The sequence below is a fragment of the Falco punctatus genome (assembly GCF_963210335.1).
Source record: "Falco punctatus genome assembly, chromosome: 1".
Taxonomy (NCBI): Eukaryota; Metazoa; Chordata; class Aves; order Falconiformes; family Falconidae; genus Falco; species Falco punctatus.
In genome coordinates, this window is record NC_137580.1 from 83,261,128 (window position 1) to 83,288,959 (window position 27,832).

Consider the following 27,832-nt stretch of genomic DNA (forward strand, 5'->3'; position numbering starts at 1 on the left):
GTAGTGCTTTTTTGTCTGTGGGGCACAAAAAAAAGGGCGTACCAGAACCACGCCGTTACAGATCTAAACATTAAAACTTGATCTGTTCAGGGATTCCTGCTTGGCTGCATTTAATCCTGGCTGCAGAAAGGCAATTCTGAAGTCCACGTGTAGGTGATATTCAGGTCAGTTGAGTAGCTTAGTAGCAGGCTACTTCTAGATCTAACAACAGAATAGTGATTTAAAAAAAAAAAAAAAAAAAAAGGTGCATGTGTGTCAAACACCAGAACACAGTAATATTATCCAGAAATCCTGGTTCTTTGCATCTCACCTACATTCTCATTGTTTCTTCACTCCTTTCCTGTTTGCATAGGTGAAATGGATCAGCACTTCATCTGACAAGTTGTTTCTCTTCCCTTCGTCCTGAAGGGGAGGCAACTCCCTGAAACTCTTGGACTTTTTTGTTTCAGCGATACCTCGACGGAGCAGTTAAGGAGCATTAAATGCGGGAGCCAGAGCAGTATTAGAAGACCAAAGCCTACAAAGTCTTTAGCAGGAGAGCACAGTACAGAAAAAAGGGCAAATGACCCAGACAAGGTATTGAATGGGACAAATATGCGGGCCTAGAACAACAGAAGATTCCCAGATTGAAAATATAAGGAGAGAGAACAACCAGTCCAGACCGAGTAATCCCAGTGGAGACTGGCAACATAAGTAAGGGTAAAAGAGAATTAGATACGGAAAAGCGGGGTTTGACCCCAGACATTACATTTGTCACGCCACAGCCTCTGAATACAGAACGACCCGGCTTCGCGTCACACCGTCGGTAGAATCTTTCCCGCATGGAGGACGCGCGTTCGAGCCCCGTGGTCTGGTACCAATTTTTGGTCGCCAGAGGGTAGCAGCGCTCCTCCAGCCGTGCGACTGCAATACCCAAATATTTTTCGCTAGATGGCAGCAGCGCTCCACCAATCGCGCTGCTGCAGTATCAAAATTTTAATCGCTAGATGGCAGCAGCGTTCCACCAACCGGGCGGCAGCGGTACCCAATTTTTTCTCGCTAGGTGGCAGCAGCGCTCCACCAAGCGCGTGGCTGCAAGACCCAATTTTTTTCGCCAGGTAACAGCAGCGCTCTACCAACCGGGAGGCTGCAGTACCCAATTATTTTCGCCAGATGGCAGCAGCGCTCCACCAACCCTATGCTGAGCACTGGCACCGTGAGCACGGGCCGAGATCCCAGCCCAGTTTACACCACCGGACCACGGGAGCTGATCGCTGCGGCTGCAGGGTTCACATGCTCTGCCCTTTTCCCACTCGCAGCCCAGGCATTAATACTTATTGCCTCCGTATACAAAAGCACCCACGTGGCTCAGGCTGTTAAATCCTTTCTGTATGACGCATTCCGTTTTGCTGTGGGAAATAGGGTTGCATTTGCTTTGTTTGCATTTGGAAGCAACTGTTAGCAAAAGCAATGTTAAATTTTTTTTTTTTTAAATAGAAGAGACTTTGCAGGACTGCACTTTTTGAGTACAAAAAAGCGAGTGGTGTAAATATGTGGCATAGGAAGAGCGTATGCGAGGTTCTTCCTTGCACAAGTAAGCTATTATGAGCTGTTGCACGATTTAACTTCTTGAGTTCAGAGGCAGCCGTTCCCTGTGACGGGAAAGTGAGGTGTTACCAGAATGAAGGGGTGCAGAGCACACGGTAGGGCTGGAAGGTGGAGCAAGGGAGCGGGGTGTTACCTCCGCCTGCCTCTCCACCCCCCGGTAGCCGCTCTCGGCACAGCCCGCACCCCGCCGGTGGCCCCCGCAGAGCCCCGGGGGCCGGCAGGCCCGGAGAAGCCCGCGGCGGCACCGAGCCCCCGCCCGCCCCGGCGCAGAGCGGGAGCCCCAGCCCCTCCTCGGCCGGCTCCGGGCCGCGCTGCCCGGCGGGGCGGGGGCGGGGCCGGCGGCGGGCCCGGGCCGGCCCCGGAAGGGGGGTTCATTTCCGGCCCGCGCGGCACCCTGGGGCGGCGCGAGACGTTCCCCGGGAGCCTGGGAGAGTTGCGGGCCGGGGCGCGCGGCGGCGCTGGGTGAGCGGTCGGGCTGCGGGCGGCCGGGGCCGGCGGGCGAGCCCGGGCGGGGCCGGCGGGCAGCGGCCGGCTGGTTGTCACGTGGCGGGCCGGCGCTCGGCCGCGGCAGGGAGCGCCTGGCGGCGGCGGCGGGCTGAGGCGGGCGGGCGGCCCGGCCGGGGACCGGCGGTTCCCGTCTCCCCGGCAGTGACAGTGGTCAGCGGGCGCCTCACGGTGCTGCCTTTTTTATTTCTCGGAGCTGCGCTGCTGCCTCAGCGAGGCGGTGAGGAGCGGCGGCGGCGCCCGGGAGGGGGGTCAGCCCGCGGCGCCCCGCCGCCCCCCCGCCGCCTCCGGGTGCCCGGGCAGCCGCTGCAGCCGCCGCAGCTCTGTGCGGGGCTTTGTCTTTCCCCCAGCCGCTGGCTGGGCCGTGGCAGCGGGCTGGGGCCGCAGAGGCTGCCTTGGGGCCTGCGGTAACGCTGTCGCAGGGGGCGGCTCAGGAGCCTCTTCAGCCCCTGCGAGCGGGCAAGGGAAGGAAAGCAAGCCGGTGCTGGAAATCCCCACCCCTCGTCCCCGACTGCTGATTTCTCTTAAAAAGTATTAAAAAGGGCAAGCGTTGAACTACCGGGGAGGGTTGGGAGGCAGCAGCTCAGGTGTCTCGCAGATCCTGTGTAGTGACAGTCAGCTCCTGGGCCGGAGCAGCCGAGGGGAAGAGGCCTTTGGATTTGCTTCCGAGTGAAACGGGGCTCTTTGGTTTTTTCTTTGTACCGAGGTTCATCCGGAATTGTACGTTGACAAATCAAGGGGAGCTAAACTAAAGGTCAGTCTAGATGTTACTTTTCCACATGCCTTGTGCTTGTGAGCCAGACTGCTGACTACGGAGGGATAAGTTTTGTACTTGCCGAGGGCCCACGGGGCTCCGTGTGCCCGCTGCTTCTGAGTGCTGTGCTGCTGCTTGGGCAACAGCCGGGGAGGAGTTGGTGGTCCCTCGTGGTTATGCAGCCAGGCCTGCTGGGCACTTAAACCAGCACATCCAGTCGGGCAGTATTATTTTTCTAGATTGTAAACGAGGCTGAGGTTTAAACCCATTACATTTCTGTATGGTGTTGTACTTTATCAGAGAGCTCAGTTGTACTGACAGAGCTGGCACAGAGTTCCCTTGTGACTCCAGATTTCAGCCTTGTTGAAAGGCTCCAGAGCCTGCTTTGGAAGTCACTTGGCAAGGCACAGCTTTGCTGTGATCTTTGTATTTGAATTCTGACTGTAATGCCAATGCCACATGTTAACCTTTCTCCAGCAGTTATAAAAGCAGAATGAGCGTTAAGAATCTGATTACCTTTTAACTAAATTCAAAACAAAGTTGAGCGATGAAGTGACTGGAAGTCCTGCACGTCTGACTGGGTATTGCTGCCGTGCATGTTATCTGCCTGCCTACCGATTGTTCCTGCCTCTCGTTCTGTTGTGGTAATTCCTTTGGGTAATGCGTTGGGCTCTAGATGTAGTGCATCTTGACTTCCTCCCGAACCCCCGAGATGTTACCGGTCTTTGCCTTCCTCACGTTTCACAGGGCGTGGGAAGGCCAGAGAGACTGGAAGCCTCGGCTGTTCTGTGCGGAGAAGCTGTCAGCCTTCTAAGAGAGCATGTAGCCAGCAAGCGCATTGTGGTGCTTCCATACCGAGCTGATACCACAGGCCTCAGTCTTTTTTTTGTGAAAAGGGATCACAAGGAAATGTGCTGATGTTGAAGGGGGAAAGGTGGCAGGGGAAGAGGTAGGAGGCAGCTTTCAACCAATTTTAGGCTTAACTCCTGTGTTCCTAAAAATGGTTCTGGTCTTTGAGGGGTTTGCTTTTGGCTTTTTGCCTTAAGCGCATCTACCTTTCAGGGTAACGCTTTCTTGGAAGTTGGAAACGGTCCTTCTGGGACACCCAACCAAACCCCGTACATGGGAGGGCCGTTTAGCATGCTGCACCATGTATTTTATTCCCTGTCAGTCACTTGACCCCAGCTGTACACGCTCTCCCTGTTTGTTATGTTCTTACCCTGCTGGCTGAAAGATTCTGTCTTTTCACTTCCTCAGCTTGCCACAGGCCGTAACACTTGTGTTCATAGACCGCTTTCCTTGCTCGCCACTTTCAGATTTGAGCGCTGATGCCACGGACTTAACAGGAGAGCAGCAGCAGGATGTAGAGCACAAGCCGTTTAAACAACTCTTGGATAAAGCTGCAAATCGTGTGACTCCAGAAGCCAACAGACACGGTAAGATGCTATTCTGCCATTCTTGGATGGATGCTCTCATAGCCTTTCCATCACCGTATGCCTGCTATGAGATTTGTGGGAACAAGGGACGGCTGAATTCAGAGCGTTTTAAACACCACAAACTCTTGAAGAGTTTATAGGACACAAATCTATTACACTGGCAGATCAGACAAGCTCCTCTTTGTGTGTGTGTATATATATATATTATACTCGGTACTTTTGCGAGGCAAGTCTTTGCCTGGTCCCTCTGAAATTGGGAGAAGGACTCATTGATGCATTTCAGGAGCAAATCTGCTGAGTGAACAGGCTTTTCCTACTAGAAATCAAGCAGCTGCTCTGGCAAAACTTGACTTTGGTTGCATCTTTAAATTCTAGGAGGCTGACAAATGGGATGAGCTGGTTAAAGAGCCTCTCTCCAGGGAAGGCTCCACTGACTTGACCCTTAAGCCTAAAATTGCATCTTACTACGTTTGCTTGGTGTATGTTAATGCATACCCAATCAATAGATTTCAGTTGATTTATCAGGTACAAGTTGGAGTAAGTGGTCCTTGGCTACATAAACCTCTCCTCTGCATTTTTTTACATGTTATGACTTACTGTTGTACTTCAGTACAAACCGGGAACGATTCCGGTAGTGTTGCAATCTAACAGTAATGCTGTCCCGACTTTGTCTTTCTAACATGTGAGGTCCTTATTATCTGTTCTGGGAGATAGTGTAGATCTGTGTATTAGTGTGAACTAAACTTGCTGATTTGTTGCAACTCAGATTTAACTTTTCTGTTCTTAAAAGCTGAAAGGCTAAACTAAGCCAAAAGCTGAACAGTGGGTCGGTACGAGAGCTTCTCCTGTTGTCACCGAAGTGAGGTGATAGCGTTCTTACTGTTGTGTCATTTAGCAGCCTTTCTGTATTCAGAGGCTGTGGCGTGACAAATGTAATGTCTGGGGTCAAACCCCGCTTTTCCGTATCTAATTCTTTGTTATCACATGTAGGCCTCCTGCCTTACTTGTGTTGCCAGTCTCCACTGGGATTACTCAGTCTGAACCGGTTGTTCTCTCTCCTTATATTTTCAACGCAGAGGAAGAGAAACTTGCAAGGAGCAAACAGTCTCATCCAGGAGAGGCATTCTGAAAGCGATCAAATTGCATTGCATGCAGTGAGCAATTTCTTCTGCTGTCTGGAAAAAGTACATAGCTAGTTTGATTTCCACCACACATGTGGTTAAGTTAGATTGGAAGTGTCCACCCACCTTTGTGAAACTCCATGATTATCAGTTTCTGTTAGTAACACTTGATGTTCAGTCAGTTATTTAAATGGCAACGATAGCTGTATTGACTGGTAAAGGAAAAATCCACACAGACGTGGGTACCGCTGGGCTTGCTTTAGTCATGACTCAGAGCTGGGCCACCACCCCAGCGAGTGGCAGAGAACCAAGGGATACAGCACAGCTTATATACCCTTACCGGATCATTAGTCAACGTCTGAAGTTTTTAGGAGTTTTCTTGGACCTGTCAGCTCTGCGAATCCATCGCCTGACTCTGTCCTAGGTGATTGATCTGTTCCGTTCCAGTCTGTGCCTTGGTTCCAGGCTCCTCCTCGGATCTCGATCTTCTTTCTGCCTGCTTTAACTCACATGCTCCTTCAAGCACGCTTAGTCTTTAAACAAGCAATTCCTATTCACATATACCAATTTTCCTAAAAAAGCCTGTGTTTCTGAGAGCACCTGTGTGCACAAGTTGATATCTGTTGCTTCTCTGTTGTCCCACTGATTAACTGGACTTGGTTTTAAACCAGCCCTGGATTAGGGCTACGCTAGGGATGAGGCCTGGTTCTGCCACTTAGCTGCTTCGGCACTTCACATTTCTGAATTCAAAACACATTTTCTTTAACATTAACCTTAAATTTAGCAAAGCATACCTAAATATTATGGAGTAGTATGTGGACACTTTTTCTGATCATAGTTACATTAAAATAGTTAATAGCTTAATGATTTCTATGGTAGGTTGCATTCTGTGCTGGGATGTCATCTCATTAATTTCCATTGGATGGCGATAGAGGATTGAATTTTTAATTTTTTTTAGTGTTATTATTTTTATTTCCTGTTTCCTTCCTTTTAACATGGGCCGAGTTTTCCAGCATCATGTGTCATATCTGCATGCAAGTCGAGGACCACGTTAACAGCATGCAACTTTGTATGTGGGGTTTTATGTACGGCAGTTTCTTTACAGTATCTCAGCTGTGTGCAGTACCTCTGGGCGCTCTCTGAGACAACTCAACAGGCAGCTACTGATTACATTCAGAAAGCTGTTACTAGTTGCTGTATCTTGAAGGACTCCATGTGTTGTACAGGTGGTGTTCTTCAAATGGCAGGAATCATGTCTTTGACAAAGCACAGGAATTACGCTGCATTCTTCCTGACACTATCTTTTAGTGTAATTACAGGATCAAAACCCATACTGGTTGAATTCTGAAGTGTACTCTCAACTTGTTTGAATGTTGTAAGCTGTACAAAGTAAGTCTCATACAGTGGTTTAAGAATGGGTATATTTTCCTAAAAGCTTTTATTTGCTTGATCATAACTAAACTACCATAAAGAAGAGAGGTTAATGATTGATTTTCATGCATAATTCATACTTTCTAATTAAAATCTTTTTTTCTGTGGCTAATACAGATGTCTTTAATACTCACTTCTGTCCACCTGTTATACCTCCCACTCTCAACAAAGAGGGTCCTGATAACATTTTGTCCCCTCAGCAGTGTCTGACTTATCACCTGTCCCGGCCTTAGTTATCCAAGAATCCACCTTTTCGAGGCTCTTAAGAGGGTAGTGCGGCGGTGCCTAGACAGTGAGCCTTACAGGGCTTTTGTAATCCAGCAGACTTGGTCCTGTCCTTCAGGATTTGTGAGTGAAACAGCCTGGTTTTAAGGGGCCTCTTCTAATAAGAACCCATGTTTTTGAAAATTTTGGACATGCAGTTCCTTGGCTCACTTATTCCAAACTCCAAAGTTTGCAGACCTTTGGTATTTTTTTTTGTTTTTTGGGAAAACAAAGGTCCTGTTTGAGTTTTCTGGAGGCATGTCTTGCCCTTTGGCAGGTTTCAGCTGTCACCAGCTCTCATCTCCTCTGTTACGAGTCCCTCTGCAGCCTTCTGCACTTAAGAACATAAAACTCCATGAGTTTGTGCCCCAGTTGTACTGCGGCTGCACATTCAACACACAGAGCGAGAGCTCTCTGACTCCTTGGCGGCTGTGGTCTGGGAGCCAGTAACGCTACTGCACATGTGCCAGTACAGGCTGGGAGGTGAAGGGGGCCACAGCAGGCCTGCAGAGAGGGACTTGGGGGGTACCGGTGGGTCAAAAAATGGACACAAGCCAGCAACCTGTGCTCGCAGGGCAGAAAGCTGACCATATCCTGGGCCGCACCCAATGAAGCATGACCAGCAGGTCGGGGGAAGCGACTCTGACCCTCTGATCTCGTGACACCCACCTGGAGTACCGCATCCGGCTCCGGAGTCCTTGGCAAAGCAGGTCCAGAGGAGAGCCACAGAAACGATCAGAGGGCCGGAGCACCTCCCCTAAGACGGGCTGCGAGAATTGGGGTTGTTCAGCCCGGAGAAGAGGCTCTGGGGAGACCTTATTGTGGCCTTTCAGTACTTAAAGGGGGCTTGTAAGAAAGATGGGGACAGACGTTTTAGTGCGGCCTGTAACAATAGGACAAGGCTTAGTGGTTTTAAACTGAAAGAGGGTAGATTCAAACTAGATATAAAGAAGAAATTTTTATTAAGAAACTTTTATTGTAATGGGCTTCTGCTTAGCATTGCTTTCGATAACACAGTCCTCAAGGGCAAAACTGGCCTGACCTGAAATGGAGAATTGCTATGCTCCCTTTTAAGCACAATTTTTCCTAAATATTTCCGGCGTGTCCTTTCACATGCTGGGATGTAAGTACATCTACGCTCATTCTGTTTAAATGCCACCAGCCAACATCTACCACTGAACAGTTTCTAAATCTGCAACTGAACCGGCCTGTTGGGTTTTCCCTCCTGCCTTTGGAGAAGCCATGCTTCTTTGGATGCCTCCGTTACCAGTGAGGCCTATCACGGGACTGCAGTCTCTTTTGGCCACAGCAAACTATATACTGAAGGAGGAACCCCTACAACATGGATGTACAGCATAACGTATGTGGTATGGGACCTTTATAGGCATTAAATTAAAAAAAGACCATTTGTAGCTAACTGAGCCCACTTCAAAGAGTTTTGTTCCTCCTAAATCTTCTCCTATCTCCTCTGCCACTGTATCTCTGATAACTTGCTTGTTTGTCTTTGATCCTTAGCCATTCCCCAACCCCCTTCTTGTAGTATTGGTTGTTTTCTGAGAAATACAGATTATTAAAAACAAATAAACAAGTACATAATGTGGGATAGATGTCTAACTATTGAGCTGATGGTAAATCATTAGTAACAGTAATAATCAGAAAGCTTTTTCTAAAGCATGATACATTCATTACCAAGCTTCAAGCAACTAAATACATTGATCTGGAATTTGCTCTATTTCCAGCAAAACAAAACATGTTCAAGTGAGAAATTCAGCTACACCCTCAGAATGTAATTAACATAAGATTTTTCAGATTGTATTTAATTTATAAATATGAAATTTGCATCTGGGAAACAGCATGCTCATTTGCATGTGATAACCATACCAGAAGCACAAACAACACTTCTGCAATATATGCATCAAGAGGAAAAAAAAAAAAAACCCAAAGAACCAAAATAGTGAGATCAGCCCTCAGGACTACTCCACAGTCATCAAACAAGGCAGCGTTCATCAATCAAGGGCATTCAGCTTTGCTACCATTTATTACACAGGCTTGTGTTCTGCAACATAAATCCTGTCTATTAAAGCTAAAAGGTTGGGGCAACAACTGCTGGGGAATTCCATCATAATGAATTGCTGTTGAATTTATGTTTTAAATTTCATCCAGTCTTATGTTCCAGGCCCATAAATATTCAACGAGTCTTGTAAGTCCTTGGAAAGAAAATATTAGACCCATGCAAGCAATTTTAGGTATAATTATCTTTCAAGCAACTTCACTCAAATTGTTTTGTATTTAAGACTAATCCTTCTGTTGTCCTGCAGCCCTAATTATAGTATTTATCTTCCCCCTTCAAAGCCCCATTTCTTATCCTAGCAGCTTTTTAAGCAAGGCACACACACCTCAATGAAGTACAGATAAAGCTCCAAAAATAGCACTTGTTCTGTTTGCAGGAAAAACCTGCATTGTGCATTTACCCTGCGGCTAATTCTGTATTTCAGGATCTTAAAATGTACTGTTAATTAATCCAGTTACACGCATTTTATTTTGCAATTAATTCTGCCATTGAATCCCCAGGAACTGAATGAAAGAAGTGGACCTGTACAATGGGTATACTATGCTCTTTCTTTTCTTGGCGTGATTACTTCAAAAGTGGAGGCAGTTTGGTAGTGTGTGGCAAAACCCAGCTAGAGCCTGTGGTGCATGGAATGAGAGCTTCCTGAATTAGGATTTAATTTTAATTAGCCCTAAAGCATACACATGAAAATTTTTAGTGTTAGTTTGTACGTTCCCATTACAGACTTAACAGTGTATTCTCTATGAACACTGATTCTGTGTTAAGTCTTCCCATTTTTGTGTGGTCCCACGCAAAAAGACCAGCAAGGATCCACCAGTCTTGGTTCTGCTGTTCTCCCCGGCAAGGAGAGCCAGTACTGCACTCCCTGCCTCTGCCCTGCCGTGGAGAGCATTAACAGGTAACTGCTCTTACCCCTTACAAAGGGTCTCTGTAGGAAGCAGGGGGGTCTTTGCTCCCTAGAGTGAACAGAAAACTTGTCAGACTCTTGTCCTTTGCCGAACGCACAATCAACAGCTGGCTCTGAACACCAGCCTTTGGAAAACAGGTTGTACTGAAGTTGCTTACCTTAGCAACAACCAGAGTAACTTAGAGGTGGACTATACAGTGTTTGGAGGGACATAACGTAGCTTGATAGAACTGGGGAATGGATTTAAGGAAAGCAATAGTCAAGCTTTTCTCTTTGGACCCATTACAGCTAATTTTAGAAATGGAGAGGGTTTCAGAGTTCTGAAGTCGCAAATGAAAGAAACAACAGCGGAGGATGACTGTGGCAGTAAGGGTATTGGCACATTCTTTCAATATTTTAGAGTGATATATCAGAAGACTTAAAAGTATTTGTGCTCCTGATGCAATTCATTTACCGTCAACTTAGCCTGAGTATTAAGCAACCCAATCATCTGCAAACGCTACTTTCATGTTTAATGAATACACAAGCACTTCTATCTTCTTTTTCAACATATTTTCTCTTGTCTGTTGGGCTCATAACCTGTCCTGTCCCTTTGTCCCCTCAGTCTTTTTAATCTTTTGGTCAAGAGCCATTCCACATGAAAATAAAGAAACAGTTTTGTCAAAGGCTTGTCAGCAGAGATGGGTGCTTCCATGTGGAAATCAGTCATTTAATGGCTCAGTAGGATCTGAGCATTTTATTTTTTTTTTCATTAAGTTGCCCAAAGTAATTTCATCACTCCAGGATTTATTTCACTTCCACCCTTTTCTGCCTGGTTGGTCCAAGTCCAGTTGCTTTAATGTCTGAAACTTAACCCCCATCTAAGAGCAGGGCTCTACAGCCTTGCACATGTCCCAGTGTTCCTCGATGCCACAGGTACCTTTAATTCTGTCTGATGTAGCCAAAGGAAAGTCTTGATCTTCCAAAAATCTTGATTGCGTTTAGAATTTTAGAGTAAAGGATACTATAAAAAAAAAAGACAGACACATGGTCCCCAATATAAGAGCAAACTCTAAGATAAAACCAGGATTTCAAATTTTTTAAAGACAGTGTAAATTTTCTAGAGAGCTAGATAATTTTAATGTACAATTTAATCCTCTTCAAATGAACCATATTTTCATCTTCCATGTCATTCCTATGACATCTGATTTTAGGTATTGAGGCACTTGAAATTTCTCATCCTTTCCAAAAATGTAGGCCAGCATTTCTTTTGTCCAGTACCTGAAAAATGGTTCTAGAAATTCATTTTGCCTAGAGCATTGCCTTTAAGTTAATTTAAAACATTTGTTTAAAATTAAGTAATACATTTTAATAAGAACAGCAGAGAACATCTAGTTACTGAGGAATTATAGTTGTGGACACATGACCTGCAACAGCCTATAGAAAGAACATCCCGACAGCACCTTTTAACCCTTCCTCCTCCAGAAGCAAGTCATATCACCTCTTTATGATATTTATACTTCTTGCAATTTCCATTCTTGTGTATTTCAGCACAAATCTTCTTAAGGCATAAGTCCTGCTATAACTGTAACCTTGCTAGGTAGAGGTCACGTACTTGATTTATTTGATTCAATCATGTTACCTCAGGCACTGAAACTAAAAGCCCCTCTACTGCCTCAGAAATTAATCCCTGCCATTGAAAAGCTGTGCTGTTATTTTAGAGGCTTTAATGAAGTGAAATGATTTACAGAATCTTTAATTTAATTTGAGTAATATATCACAAGGTTACATGCTTGGAGCATAGCCTTTGCCATCCCTTACAACCTCCTAGCTTCTTCCCTATTTTTTTTTTTCTTTTAAAAATAAATTTAACAGTAGGAGTTACCTGAAATCAAATTAAAAAAAAATATAAACTTCTGCTTAACTTGTACAAGTGTTCACAACTTACCTCACCCACTGCAATGCATGGCCAAATCACCTTGCTGTCTGTGAACCGCCATGCTTGCCAGGGGCAGTGCCTACCCATCCCCTTCACTAGCCCTTGCTCTCGTGGGTCCATCTGGTGAACACAGCTACAGATGAGGAGCAGCAGAAGCGTTCCCCAGGCTTTAGCCACAGTACAGCTTGCATTTTCCCCCCTCAACAGCACTTTGTTTCTTTGTTACCAAATTTTCTTTATTTAAATACATTTAAAAGTATTAAGAAATGCATCATTTTTGCTCTGTCTTGAGAAGGAAATGTAATCTGGTTATTCTATAAAAATTAACAATAGGTAACCTTCCTGTAATTGAATAAAAGTTTGTTTCCTGAATCACAGCAAACCAGGTTTCTACTTTAAGCAAAACCAACATGATGGCTTGATCTCAAATCCCGCAGAAAACTGTATCTATCCTTAGCTTTGCACAGTGTAGGTGTGTAAGAATCAGAATGTTTATTGGGACCTTCCTAAGGTGTCACACTGGATCACCTGATGTAAAATGTGTTCCTGATCCACTACAGTTTTCACACAAACAAATAATATGCATGCAAGGACTTCCATTAATGTTTCTTAATATTAGATTCCTGGGAAGACAGAAATTCAATGATGGGAAGCGGGGAAAAAACAATGAAAGACAGGAGATGAAATGGGCACTTCCACGATGCTCTTGCAGCAGGTGTCACATAACATAGATGCTATTCTCCCAAACATCCTCTTAGTTTTGCCTGGAAATGCATGTGTTCCTGTTCCCATCTATTTTTGGGAAGGCCAGAAGTGCCCCAGAGCACTGTAATTATCTCAGTCAGAAATGTCAGAAGAGTTTACAGCTGAAGTAGGTGTCTGCCCAAACAGGAAAATCAGGTACAGCCTCGGGTGTTGGAGAGGTATGACAATCAAGTTGCTGCACACAGTTATCAGGGGAAGATTTGGGAATATGGCTGTACTAGCAGAAGAGATTTGTGTAGCAGCTCTGCTTTAGAAAATAAAATGAGTCATATTATCCCTCTGGGCTTTAGCTTCAAGCTGTTAAAGGCTGAGAAGATAAACTTATTTTAACCAAAACCTTTTTGCTTCATCTGTTGGAAGGAAGAAAAGCAGACAAGCCCTTCAACATAAATGCAATAATGAGGATACACTTGTGATGCTTTCCCTGCTTTTCTCTTTATTTATTTCCAGTCTTCCCTGCAACACATTCCAAGGTTAGAACCTTTCTACTGAGTAGCCTGATATAAGTGAGGTTTTAACAAGCAAAGTCAAATTTTGTTATGGAAGCGTTAAAATTTAATTACATTGAGTTTTATATGTGACTGAGTATCCGTATATGGCAAGAAGTGAAAACTACATTTTCAACAACATACTTCAACCGGCAGTATCTTGTTGAGAAATGCAAACCCCCCCCAAAACATTATTAAAGAGAGTAAGCCTTGCAAAGACATTTTGGAAGGACTAATGGCTTAGACCTCGAGTTCAGATTTGGGGAATGCTGAATACCAAGTAGATGCCCAGCTACAAGCAGCTTTCATCTGTGTCTTTCCCCTGACACACCAGGGCCTGATATTCACTGGAATTCCCATCTCCCATTGATTTTATTAGGAATATTGGCTGTGTGGTACAGCTTTGAAATCAGACTTCTGTGTCATAATCCAGGCACTCAACACTAACTACTGCTTTAAAACTGAGGATTTAAAATGTTCCATCTTGTTAGGTCCCCTGTATTTTCCAGAGAAACAGAAAATTCAGAGAAATCCAGATTTTGCAGAGTTTGCGACAACACGCACGTCATCTCAGAGCAAAAGGCTCCTTCTCTGGCCTTGGGTACACCAGCTTCCTCCATGGAGTGACGGATAGTTGTGGGCTGATATGAAAGCTGCAAGTATCCATTTGCAGAGCAAGCAGATTAACACCGTAAGCCACCAAATCATTTCCACTGTGTATATATGCAACTGCATAAGCAAAACACCCATGTTTTGCTGCATATTATACTCCTTTATTTTTGAATACAATAGTTCCCTTGGCATTAGTAGTAAATGAACAGTAAGTTCATTTAATCTGAAAGACTAAACAAACAGGCACTATCAATAAGAATTTATCAGATTGCAGCAGTACTTTCAGGTAGCTGGTAAAAATAATATTTTAATCAAATAACTCAGCTGTAACTGCCATGAACTACCAGGAAGGTTAAGGCTGTGGCTCAGTATCCTAGTGAGAAAACACACAGAATTATTCAGAGCATGCAATTTAGTTGCCAGTCACTTGACTGGGATTAAAAGCAGAAGATGGCAGAGCTGCTACCCCTACCACCAAGTTGAAGCCACCAACAAAACAAAGATTAATAGAATATTCTGAAAGACCAGCCATTTAGAAAATTTAGTTTATTTTTTTCTTATTATTTAGTCCAAAATGAGGAGGAAGCCCACTTTTAAGACTCTGGACTAGGGTTTGTGAGATGCGAGTTCAGTTCTCAGCTGCAGCATAGACTGCCTGGTGTGGACAAGCTTGCACAGGAGATGACCGGCCCCGTTTCATGGGACTCCTTGCGAGGCAAAAGTAACGGGAAAGTCTGAGCTGCTCAAATGCAGCGACACTAAAACCACAGTGATCGCTGCAGGTAGCACTATTTGGATGTGCTCTGCTGTAGCTAAAATTAGAATCTAGCTCTGAAGGATTTAGTGCTCAGTGAACTCTGTGTCAGGCCTTTTCATGGGCAATGAGCAATATACAGTTTGAAATGTATTCTTTGTTAATCTCAGTGAAACGAGAAATAACGTGACTGCAGTCTGTGCATTTGCACCAGATTAGAACCAGTTCTTAGCATGCCTTAGATGTAACGCAGTTCCTATTCAAAGGAATAAGAGCAGAGAACGTTATTTTTTGCCTTTTCTTTCACAGAGAGCCTTGCCCAGAGACTGCCGCCTTATTTCTTTGACACCAACATGGTCATCCAATTCAAACTTATGCAGAGCAGAGACCTTCTGACTTCCTACATCCAGGCTGGTGGCAGCACCTGAACCAGAACATTGCTTCCAGAAAAACATCTGAAACCACAAGTGACAAACCTGTTGCAATCCTTGATGACTTGTTCCATCACTACAAGGAACTTGTTTCTGGTTCTGCATTTGTAGAGCTACAGCTTCATACCCTGATGGTCATGTCTTTGCCTATGGATTAAAGAATCTGTTAAATTTATGATTCCCACCTGAGTGCTTAGGGGTTGCAATCAAAGCACCACGAAAGTTCCCTTCGATACATGGCATGGATTGCACTCTTTGACTCTCTCGCTGTCTCTCTCCGAGATGCTTTCCAATCTTTCAATCATTCCCCTCTCTGAATCCTCATCAGTTCCTGAGCCAGCATGTGTGTGAGACAACAGCTGGTGCAAAGAGGAAGGTTAAGTCCTACACTTCTGAAAATGTTTCACTTCTCTATTTTGCTGCCCAATACCTGCTAGACCTGACAATTCAGCACAGCTATGCTGACTACATGGGTCTGTTGAGGACATCAGCTTTGCCAGCTGTTCACGGATTGGACACCCACTCTGCCTCTGCTTCCCGAGCTGTGGGACTGGTGGGCTGGGCTGACAGCCAGCTTGTAACTCCATCCATCTTCATGAGCTCCACCTTCCAGGCAGCTGCTGGGGACCAAGTCCTCTCTCCAGTTCATCGGTGCATGGCCACTAACTCTAATGTTGCAGCTCCAAAACCAAGAGGAGAATTAGCTCCCCGGCAAGTTTTAAGAACACAAAACCTGTCCATCTGTGATGGAGATGCACAGCCCAGCCCTGTGCCTTTGGGAACTGGATCTGCAGCAGAGGTGTAGAGAGCTTTATAGCAAGTGCTGGGGGCCATGATGCCTGTGAAGGACCTTGAAGGCTAAAGAAGAAAGAAAGTAAGATAAGGTTGGCTGAACGCCTGAAGAAAAATGGGATATGAAGCAAGGCCGGAGTGGATGTGCAATACCACGTCTCGGCTGCTGGCTGAAAACATGAGACTCACAGAGATAAGAAAGAAGAGAGGAAAAAAAATACAAGAAGTTCAGTGCATTTGTAGCTTAGTAATTAACCAATTATATGTAGCCAAGAAGTGTGTGAACAGTATTGATTAACCAATGATGTTTTAATATGTTGCATGTGAACAATGAATGAGGATATATAAGCATGGGGTTTAGACTAATAAGGGTCTTCTGGTCGGATTCAGGAGTCCATGTCTTCACCTCCTCACAGAGGTAGCGCACAGGGTGCTCTCAGAGGTCTTTTAAGTCTTAACAACTTGAACTCTTTGCTAGAGAATATCTGATACCAACTAGACCAAACTTACGAAAGGGATATGGTAATAAAGGCTGATTTTGATTGTGGGTATCAGCACAGAGCTGGAGGGTTCTAATAACAGTGATAACAGATATAGCTACCAGCAACTATCTTGGTAGTCATTAAAAAAAAAAAAAAAGAATAAAATAAGAAAAACTTAATAAAGTAGTGTTTTCTAGGCAAGAGACCAGTTGGAAGTGTTGCACTTTTCTGTAAAAATTGAAAGAGACTATCCCCCAAATCAAACTGCTTTGCAACTGAAATAGGCATTTGTAATTAAAAGGAAAAATAGCAGGAAAATCGATTGCCATGTACATGGCTGCTTTCCCCCCAGCAGTAAGCTGCCCACCCTCACTGAGCAGGGGGGTGTGGGGGGTGCTGCCCTGGGACAGAGCTTGGCTGTGCACCCCCACCCTGCAGCCCCCTGCCTGGCCCAGCCCCAGGGCTCCCGCCCCTGCTCGCCTGTCTGTCTCATAGCCTGACCTGGGGAACAGCTGTTCGCTGCAGCCACAGCTCGGAACACGTGGATGAAAGATGTTCTGGGCACAAATCAGTGTGATCACAGCTTGGTGAGGATAAAAGATGCACAGGCTCAGGAGGGCCAGCGAGCCCAAGCAAACCTGTAAGAAAACAGGTCTGTCACTGGGGAGCTGACACCTACCTCGCTGTGCCAGCACTCGCCCTGTGCCCAGCTCTGATAGCTTCGGATTGGGGCTGCATTTTGTAGTTTTAAATTATTATTTTTTTTATTTGCTACAGTGCTAAGTACTGTTGGGGAGAAGGGTATATGTCCACGGTACTGCTGTTTCCCTCCCTTTTGTCCCATGAGGTGTCTGTAGGTCCTGCTTAGAAATGGGTATGCACATAAGTACAGCCTATGCCAGGCAGTCTGTAGGAAGGCTTAGCTGCAAAATGATGCCAGCCATGATATAGCTCACAAGACTTTAAAAAAACCCAGGTAGTTACTATATATTGTATATACTAAAAATTAGAAGAGATTTAATCTGTCATTAAAATCATTGTCACTACAGGAAAAAGCTCTGTGGAATATTACTCTCTATTGACTTTGATGGGAAACTGTATTTCTATTGAGTGAGAAATCAGGAGTGGTCTTTTGTCCCATGAGCATCTGCTTTCCAGTAAGACCTTTAATTGACTTCTACATAAAGATTATGAATGAATCAAAAAACTGGTTTATGCAGCAACCAGTGACACATTTTTTCTCTTCCACACCAAATGTTTAAATGTCAATCTATTAACATAGCAGATTGCCCACTGGAAATAAGGATGCCTTTGGAGGCTTGGAGCACAGGCTGTGTTCCTTATTAGCCCCTTCCATTTGTTACGTTGCATTTTAGTTTATATTGAATATTCATTTTCATAAGGTAAAAATTAAAAAAAAAACCAACCAACCACACAGCAAATCAAGACTTTATGAGCTGAAACTTCCCCTGCTTTGCAGAGCTGTAACACCACCTGGGCTAGCCTGCCCCTCGTATTTTGGTGCTTCACACAGCTCAAGAGCTCAGATCTGATAGCAAGAGATAAGGTTAAAGAAAGGAACGAAAACCAGGTGGAAATTATTACTGCCTTGCTTTTTTTGGCACCATATGTAAAAGAACTGTATTCATGTCAGATTCCCTCAAACACAGCATGAGATGACAAAACACCTCAAGAGAACTGAAATGTAACAGCAGCCTCCAATCAACTGGAAGAGAAACCCAAAAAGATGCTTTCCTATACTGTATGTATCACATACCAGTTAGAGGTCTAACGGCGACCAGTGCCTCCCTCTCCAGCCCCTGCAAGGGGAGGCTTCCTGCCTATTGTCAACGCTGTCCTCCCTGAGCTGTCCCCAAATACAGCTGCCAGTGACCACCGAACCACCGGTGCCATCCAGCCAGGCATAGTTTCCAGGAGACTCTAGGAAGAAGGCAAGCCCCAAGACCTTCCTGCTAGTTAGTGAAAACTTAGCACCATCAAGAAGGCAAATTATTAACAATAACCTTTAAAAGGAAGTTACTGTTAGTAACTTGTGTCCAAAAACCTGTCCCAGCCTCTTGGCTAAATGCATGCAATAAATCAACACACAAGGTTCAGATATCAGCCTTGCTCTGCATTTAGGGGCAAATATAGTCTAAACAGCCAAATAATCACGCTATCCTCTCAATACATACCAAATTTATTGTCACTGCAATATTTCAGCAAAGGCACTTTTTGAGGGAGGAACAGGCCGCAGAGCAATTAGGATGAAAAAGAGTTTGGGCTGCCTTTGGCTCAGCAGCTCTCATCTGTCACGGAAGGAAATTTATGCTGCTGCAGAAAGCCTGCATTAAAAGGCTGGGAGGAGAGCATGCACCCCCAGCTCTTGGGTGTTGCAGTGGCCAGAAGCGTCTCTGCAGTGCCAAAAATACACATATGGAAATCACCATTTTTTATTAGTGCTACTATCACAGAAAATAATAAACAGCCTTCACCTCTCCCATCACAATTAGTTCTTTCTGTCTCACGTTTGTAGTAGTAGTTGTCCCAAAGATTCACAAGAATATCGTATGAAGCAGTTCCTTTTGGACTGGCCTAAGGTATCCTCACCTCTGTGGCTCCTGCTTGAGACTCACTGGCTTAACTGCTACAAGAGTTAAGAGCGTGACTCCTCCACTGCAACTCTTTACTCCCAGGGACAGTCCAAGAAAGCATATTCTCCAGCAATAAAATTATAGCCATGTGTTTTGAATTCATTGAAGCCTAGAGTTACCTCCAGATTGCTATTTATCTTCCAGTCCAAACAAGTACATACCTTTCCTTGGGTATTTTGGCTTTAGATGATGAACAGTGAAGATAAATATAAGGACAAATGGATGAAACCTACTATCTGTTTACACAGGATGGGTAAACATAGGACTAGCTCTATTACTGCAAGAAGCTTAACTATGTACCTGTCGCAGCACTCTCCAAACTATCAAGCTACAACAAGGTCTTTTACCATCACGTACCAGCACACTCTTCATGCCAGTCCCTCTGCTGTCTTCTCCTAGTCTCCCCTCATCCAGGACACTCACATGCTCCCTCTCTGCTTCTTCCCCCTCTCCCTTCATTGGCTGCCCAACCACTTAACCAGCCACAGCTGCACCTTATCTACATCGGCCAACCCACCGCCCCTGAAGCCAGCCCACAGCTGTATATTATCAATGCTAATTAACCCAGCTTCATTCCTCTACATGCACCTACATTGAAAAGCACATGTGGTTGCAGAGCCAGAGCCTAATCTGGAGACACAGTTCACTCCTGAGTGCCCTGGCCAAGACAATGCTGAAGACACCACCACAGCCCCACAGATCCAATACATTTATTTGTTGTTGGTGGTGTTGTATTTATTGCTTTTTGCTCAGACAACCATCCGCAGAAGTCTGGACTCTTAATTCCCAAGCAGCTGACATACACTCCATCAGCTGTGGATGCCCCCAGAGTCACAATGTTCTGACATTTTAATGTTGAATTGCCAGAAAGCATTCTCTGTGGCATAATTCAAGGAGCAGCATGGGCTTACCTGCAGCACAGCTGGGCTTCATGGAGGCTCCTGCCCATCACACTCTCTCCACTTACACGGACTGAACACTTCTTAACCCTGAAAAGTTTTGGCTTAATTGACTGCTCTTTCTGAATCTTTTTGGAATTATTTTGCATTTGTTTCCTCACTCCTTCTAGCTGCTGCTGTTTTACACTGTAATACCCTGCTCACAACTGCAGGGTTTCTAGCAGCACCCCCAAACGGCAGGCTGGACTTCTTGCAGTGTGACAGGAGTTCCAAAAACCTGCAAGATCTGATCGCTTGGGTCTTGCCCACACCAGAAGCGATGCCACTTGTGACTGACACAACTGTGTGCCGCCTTGGTGCAAACACAGACAGACTGGACCACAGGCACTTCACACACACAGGGTTATTCAGGGAAAGGAAATCATTCAGTAGTGTAAGTCCTTATAACGTTACAGCTGTTCATAACAGGGACTGAAGAGCCGAAAACACATTGCACATTCCTCCAAAGCTAAACTGGTGTGGAGAGCACCCTGTGGCTGAGTTAAATGCTGCTTATTAGGCCTGACACTATCAGGTTCCCACATTATCACTATCAGAACCCCCAGTCTCTGGAAGATCATGTCAGTTGATGCTTTGCTGCTCCTCAGCATCGTCAGTCTACATCTGTGAAGCCCCTCTAGGAGTTACCATGAGTTTCCCCTTTCAGAAGTGTGTGCTGGGGCAGCTGGAGGCTGCTGTCTTCACTGTGCCATAATGACAAGGTGCACGAGGAGAGCTGGGAGGAAAGGGAAGGAAGGACACAAGGGATCTTGTAAAGCTGCTTAAAACTTAGCCAAACAACCAGCACACGGGAGCCCTTATGACTTTGCATCTTAAATATTGTGTGGACTGTTGTTCTGAGGAGGCAGGATAGAAATCCTAGGAAAAAAATAACCTGGGAAGTAGTGGGTTCATTTTTTGAGCTCCATTGTACAAAACTCGTTTCTTTAACATCCATCCTGTCAATGGAGAGTTTGAACAGCTGAGCCAAAGTCTACCCCTTCCCTTGGAGCAATTTGCAAGCCATACCTGGGAGGAACACTCCCTGAAATCCCTAGCAGCTCTGACAAATTTTGCAATGCCAGGTAAACAGCAGGACCTGAGTAAATGGAGAGGCTGTGCTACATCAGTCTCTTCTCAGCACTTGGAGCATTAAAAAGAAAAAAAAATAATTCATGAGACTGATCTGTTGCATCTATGAAAACACTAAAAGCTGAGAGGGACTGTAGTTCATTTTTCAGTGCCTGTAAATAGGTGTGTTTGTATCTCCTGTCTTCTACATACACCCACATTGTCTGAAAAGCTGTGGTTTTTCTTTGATCAAGACTTAATTGTCCTGAGTATTTACTGCCCATATCTACTACCCAAAAACCACATTTTTGTTTTTTTAATGGGGTCAACACCCTGAGATCAGGAGGTCAAGTTAAATAATTCATAGCTATCCCCTTTTACAGAAAACAAGTCTATTCTCCCACTTCCCCACACCCCATACTGTTGTTTTTACATTATCTGTATGAGCACTGGCAAGGAGGTGGGGAAAAAAATGACAGGACATTGTAAGAGAACTTAATGAAGTGGCTCCAAATATTGTATCAAAATAAATGAAGTGATTAATGCAAGAGCTCATCCCAGGTGCCTTCTACAGCAGTAACTATTGTGTAAGCAGCACATTTGAGGAGATGGGGATGGATGGATGAATACAAAGGTGCCACTCCAGCACATTACAGAGCAGGGAACAATGGGCAGCCTGAATTATGGTATTTAATTTGAGTCCAGATACTCAGAAGGAAAACAGCAGGTGGTAAAAGAGGAGGAGGAGAAATTATCAGCCTTTCTGATCTCACTTAGCTATCTTGCTTCTGCTTAGGATGGAGGAAAATGGGCTGATTGCATGCCTGCATCTTCTCACTCCCGTGCAAGCCCAGTTGTGTGGTCTGGGTAGCCTGGTGACAGCCAGCAGCAGCAGAGCTGCTGGCCTCCCACTAGGAGGAAGACACTTGCTTGGCACTTGCCCTCACAAATTATCTGCCTTTTATTAAAAATACGTGCAATAGCATGCAATAGACATGGCCCAGAGCCAGAACACCTGGGCCTGCTGCTGCAAAGCTCTGAGCTGCAGCCTGGTCCAGGCCCAGCTCCAGCAGCAGATGCCATTGGCCTTATCTTCAGCACTGAACCTGCATCGGGTTTGGTTCAGTGGACCTTTTGGGTTTGCCAGCACTCAACAGCTGCACTCAGCAGAGAACTCAGAGCTTGGCATGGGAAAAGCCCTGCTAGGGTCCATGCTAGAGCCCTGCTTTTGCAGATGTGGCTGCTTGTTCATATCCTCTTGATGACACAGGGGTAGCGCTCCCACTTGCTGTGTGCACTTGTGAGATGGACCTTTATCTAGACACAGAGCCATGCACAGGGATTCAGATACCAACAGGTTACCTATTATCAAGTTGCTGTGCTTTCCTGTCACTGTCAATAGCTAGGGGACACTTGCTATTCCCTGGCTCTTTGCAAAATACCTTTTTATTTCCTCTCTCTACATGGAGAATCCTTCACAACAGTACCACCTTTCTGGGAATGACGTTGAGTGCTCAGGTAATGCACAGTGCCATCAATGAAACTTTTGTTCAAGATTCCTTTAGCCCTGTCCCTGCACCATTTAACACTGGCTCTGTAAGAGGCTTCCCAGCTCTTCTCATCTGTGAGCAGGGGCACAGCCAGTAATGCAGCAACACCTCTTCTGCAGAAGCCACTGCAGCAGCACCGAGCTGCTGGCAACCAGGAGTCAGGGTGCAACAAGTTCCTGCCAGCTGTGACAGCCAGAAACAGTGACATTAGAAATCCAGGTGGGGAATCAGCAGCAAAAGCCATTACCACTGTTACCTTTGATTGTAAATGCCCCATGTGCTGCTGCTCTAATTTTCTCTATCTATTTCCCTGTAGGTCTGGCAGAGAGAAAACAAGTGGCTGGCGCTTACCCTACGCACACACCCCCCCCCCCCCCCCCCCCCCCAGCTCTGCCACGCACAGCAGGCTCAACAAGTGTCCTTCCCACCTTGGGAGACAGATCCTACACCCATCAGTGCTGTCCGTCAAGCCTCTCCTAACCCAATTGCAATTCACTGGCAGCTTTACTTGCAAATTCCCTCTCTGCACAGCTCATGCTAAGAACCTTAACATTCCTGCAGATTCAGAAAGGGGATTTCCAACAAGCATTAGGAAAATTAAACTTCTCAAGAGCTGTCTCAATCTGACAAGGTATTTCTAGCTCTTCAAAGTATGGTAAGTGAAAAAATTAAAATGGGGATGGGTAAGTTTGTAGTAAGAAAATTATGAATTACGGCTAGAAACAGGTACAGTGTAAGTCTACTTCGCATACATGTAAGCATACATATATGTATATATACATACAGAGAACCACATGAGTATGTATTGTTTAAGGCTTCCTTCTGGCCTATAATACAAAATTATAATCTCCCACCCTTTGCTTCCATCCAAAGCCAAAGCAGCAGGTACGACTAACGAGTGAGGCATTTCCTTCAGAGATTTGTGCTTTGCAGCCGCATTATATACGCCCAACACAGCCCCATTGGGAGCAGACTGGGAGCTCGTGATTAAACCAGCAACCTTTCACCAAGGACACATACTGTGCTGGTGGGAGCCCGAGCCAGCCCAGGCTGGGCTGAGGCAGGCAGAAGGCAGGTGAGACACAGCCCAGGCCCTCCCAGGCTGAGCGGGTGACACCCAGAGCCCTGCAAATCCTACTACAGACCGCACTGTTCCCGACAGCTCAGGTCTGCTTTCAGGGGTAGCTGGGCACTCTGCAGTACACAGACAGGCTGTTGACACCTCCTGAAGCCCAGAAATGGCAGTGTTTATTGCTGTTCCCCTTCCCAACAGGTCAGGCCTCCCTTGTCCCAGCTTAGCTAAGTCCCCTTTTGCTCCTTTCTCCCCCTCTCTGCCACTTTCTTTTTCTCCATCCTCTACAGAGCTTCCAAGCCTATGTCCCAAATGGAGGAGAGGCCGTTTATAGCCCAGGCCATTGCTGGGGGGTAGTGGTGAGAAGCTGAGCCAGGCTTTCAAGATGTAAGGGTGTGACTCCAAAGAGGAGAGGGTAATGTTATGTTTTTAGGAGCATCAAAGCAGCATAATTCAGCTGTTAGCAAATTTTTCTGCTCTCTGGCACATCTCTTGCTTCAAAGCCTTGAAATTCCCCTGGATTAAGACCTGATTTGAGTAATGGTGCTCAGATTGTCTGTCTGTCCTCTCTGTCTGCTGTTGCTTTGCAGCCATCATTCCCAGTAGCCTCACAAATCATTATAATTGGGTTGGAAGAGCATCCTCTTCAATTACAGTCCCTCATCACTGATGCTTTAGGAGTGGGGGACACTGGTGCTATACTAGACCAGGGGACAAAACAATTAGAAGAGCTGATTAAAAATCCTCTTGGCTCTTCAGGGGCCGGCCGGCATGACCGTGTGGGGGCTATGCAGTGTAATGAAAAAAGTCTTTCTGAGCTTGTGCCTGCAGCCTGCCAAAAATGCCTCTTTAAGCTGTATGAATTGGTCTTGCAAAAGACACATTATTGAGTGCTGCATTAAAGCTACCGTCAAGCCTGTGCAGAGAGCTAGGTACAGAGCTAGGTCTGATCAATACTTGGGATTTTTCAATATTACAAAATATTTTGTGTTAAGACATGGCAGCCTGACACTATTTATTTAAGGGAGAAACACAAAAGCAATTGATTTGACCTTGATATTCTGACTGGCAGAACAGAAGGGAATGCCAAACACTAAGAGAAAAGCTATTGATGAGGCCTGAGAGGGAGGACTGACAAAAATACCCTGTAAAAATTATTAATGGCAGAGAGGAGCACAGTGATTTGGGTTTTTGGCTTGATGACAACAAGATGGAAAATGGGTGTCTGCAGTCAGTCAGACAAAGGATTTGCTGGAGAAACGGGGGCACATGGGATTGTGCAATACCACTTTCCACCAAACAACATGGCCCTGCTTGTGCAGCAGTGCAGGCAGGGCACAGTCCTGCAGACTTTAATCTAAGCAAATAATCCAGAAGGTGCAATAGAGGAAGCAGAGACACATGGATTGTCAGTGCTGGGAGAAGAACTAAAGCTCTTGGGGACCCATTTAGCACCTGCTCTTAAGCCCACACTTCTCTATTAATACCCAGTGAGATACCGAAGAGGTTGGGCAGCCCTGAATGCTCACACAGGCAGAGGCAATTGGTGGGTGATACCTATCAGTTCTGCAGTGGGGCCTCGTGGCATAGCACAAGGGGCGAGCTGCTCAGAGTAAACTTGCGATTTTCATGGCTCACTGAAAGAAAGTTGCTCTGTGCTTTTCTCCTGAGCATTGCCACACAGGGACGCAGCTGGGGCTCCCAGGACCAGCTCCTGGAACTGGCCTCTGTATAAGCAGGCCGAGATGCTAATATGCAGGAGCAGATGGGGGATAAGCTGCAGTGAAAATCTGTAGCTACCATTGCACCCATGCTTCTGCTACAGGCGGTTGGATACATCCAGCGCGTGCTAAAGAAAGCAGTGCTCATGAAGAGTATAGCCCCCTTACTTCTATCCTTATTTCTCCTCTGTTCTGTTCATCTGTGCTTACTGAGCAAAATGTTGAAAATGGGACTCTTAAATCATCTTTGCAGTCTCCTGTCATCTAGGCTGAGCAGTGAAGCTCTCTGGTTTTTAGGTCATTAATATGTTAACTGACTGTAGGAAGCTCTAGTTTAATTATTAGGAACAAAGGTCTGAACATGAATAAGCAGAGTGCCCGTTACACTTCAAAATTGCAAAATTTCTGTGCTTGTAATATCGGTTTGAGTTCTGCCACTGAATTCAGGAACCAAATAGGTAATATCCAGCCACTGTCAGTGTGCTGGCACAGCATCAGAGTTAGAGAAGTGTCTGTGATTGCAGAAGGGGAATTCAACAGGTGGCCTCATTTGTACCCACCAAAACAAGGAGCAAGTGAGTTCTGGTAGATGGTGCAAACAAATGTGGTTCAGTACTGAACATGTCCCTCCAGGCTCTGGGGGCTGTCTTAAGGAGACAGATGCATGAACTTGTCGTATGTAATCTACCAGCCATCCTTCCAATGTGACAGGAATTTTTAAATGAGCATTGGCAGTACATACAAACAGAGTAGCAGCGCTGCTTCTCCAGCCATTAATATTACATATGTGGGCTGCTTAATTTGCTGTTCCTTCCAGAGCTGGAGCAGGAAGTCTGCATAATGAAGGATTTGTTGACAGAGGTCTTCATATCAAATCAGCAGAAAGGTTGAAAATTATACAGTTTCAGGCATACTTGCTTGACTCATGTAACCCTGGCCCTCCTAACACTCCTGATTATGGGCACAATATACCAGGTGCTGTGCTCTGCTCTTCTCAGGCCATTATTGCTGCCATTTTTGAACTTCATCTATTAAAGCTCTCACTAAGAAGCCAACCAGCACACTCACCAATGTCACAGGAAAGAGGCATTATTTATGCACAAGGAAGATGATGGCTGTTGGAGACCAAACATCCATTCAGAAAAGTGCTTAAACATATACTTGATGTTAAGTGCATAAGCAGCCCCTCCTGTGAGTTTTCAAACAGTGAGAAGTTAACTAGAAGCAGAACATGAATCCCATCTCCTCAGCACTTTGCAGGTGGTATCCTACCATGTTTTAGAGCTCTCCTGGTCTCCTACCTGTCCCCAGGAGGAGGCTCACTCTGAGGCCAGACACGGCAGTGAAGAACAGTTAGTTCTGCTACCCCTGTGTAAGGAGCTCAGGTTGGCACCATGTAACTCTCCTGCAGGACACAAGCCTCTCCTACTACAAAACAGGTATGCTGTTGTTGCAGCATAAACAAGCTATCAGGCTGCAACAAGGCTTTATCGTCAGCCAGATTCTACTGCACATGCTCTTTCTCCTTCCTCCAGAGGCCAGACTACACTGCTCCTCCATCCAGCCACCTCTCCTACACTCCTCAGGGCTATTTAACTACTTAGCAGGAACAAGCTACAGCTGCACATCATCCATGTCAATCAACCCACTGCCTTCATTGCTCTACACGCTGTCTTCTGTACTTCTGACAGTGTGGGCTGGTAGTAACATAGAACTGATTTTCTATGGTAGGTATTGTACTGTAGGCAGTTAGCATGTGTTGCTGCAGTGCTCTAATGCTGTGCATGGATAGGATATAGTACTACAATAAACACAGAAATATGTGAGAGAGTTCCTGGGCTTTCAAGGACTAAATAAATTAATCTCTGAGAGATTGTTGTTTTTTTTTTTTAATGCTTGTGCCATTTCCTAAACACAATATTTGGCAGCGATGGCTCCTTGCATGAGTTAATTCCTCAGTGATGCTTACTGGACTCTGGTTGATCAATACATACATGAGTCCAACAGACACTCTCTCCTAAGTGACACACCTGAAACACTTGGAAGTTGTAGTACATGAGTCTTTAGCTCTCACTAAGGATCTTCCACAATGAAGCAGCCCCTCAGACCACAGGGGAATGAGAGCAGCCAGTCTTGGAGAAGCTGAGCATACACAGAGCTGAAGTGTTTCCAGTGTGATCATTTCATTTACATCTCATTCGTCATGGAAACAAGGTGTGAAAGTAGTTTCTAGAGCTACTTAGTGCAGGCTGCACATCGATTTAATACCTATTCTGTTTTTTCAAGTCACTTAACTCTGTAGAACTATTGTTCCAAAACAATTATTTAGCTGCCTTGCTCAGACTTTGAATTCCCTGCTGTATTAATGCAGCTTGGTCTAAACCACTACATATTTTAGACTGCTGAAGGGGAAGCTTTTAAAATGAAGGAAGACAGTAAAGAACCAGCTTACCTGATTTATAGGACAATCGAGTTTCTACTCCTGATTGTATTAATATATAAAGAAAAG

General features: G+C 45.3%; 1 long non-coding RNA gene across 4 annotated transcripts; it reads left to right on the forward strand.

The window, feature by feature from the left end:
* The first annotated feature begins 2,055 nt into the window (after positions 1 to 2,055).
* On the forward strand, positions 2,056 to 26,915 carry LOC308070059. 4 transcript variants are annotated; one of them, XR_013930603.1, is made up of 4 exons: positions 2,056 to 3,794; positions 4,162 to 10,066; positions 14,922 to 26,766; positions 26,808 to 26,915. It is a non-coding gene; the product is annotated as an uncharacterized lncRNA (long non-coding RNA). The 4 variants fall into 4 exon arrangements; XR_013930604.1 differs by having other exon boundaries at positions 2,056 to 2,845; positions 3,593 to 10,066; XR_013930601.1 differs by having other exon boundaries at positions 2,056 to 10,066.
* Positions 26,916 to 27,832: the final 917 nt, after the last annotated feature.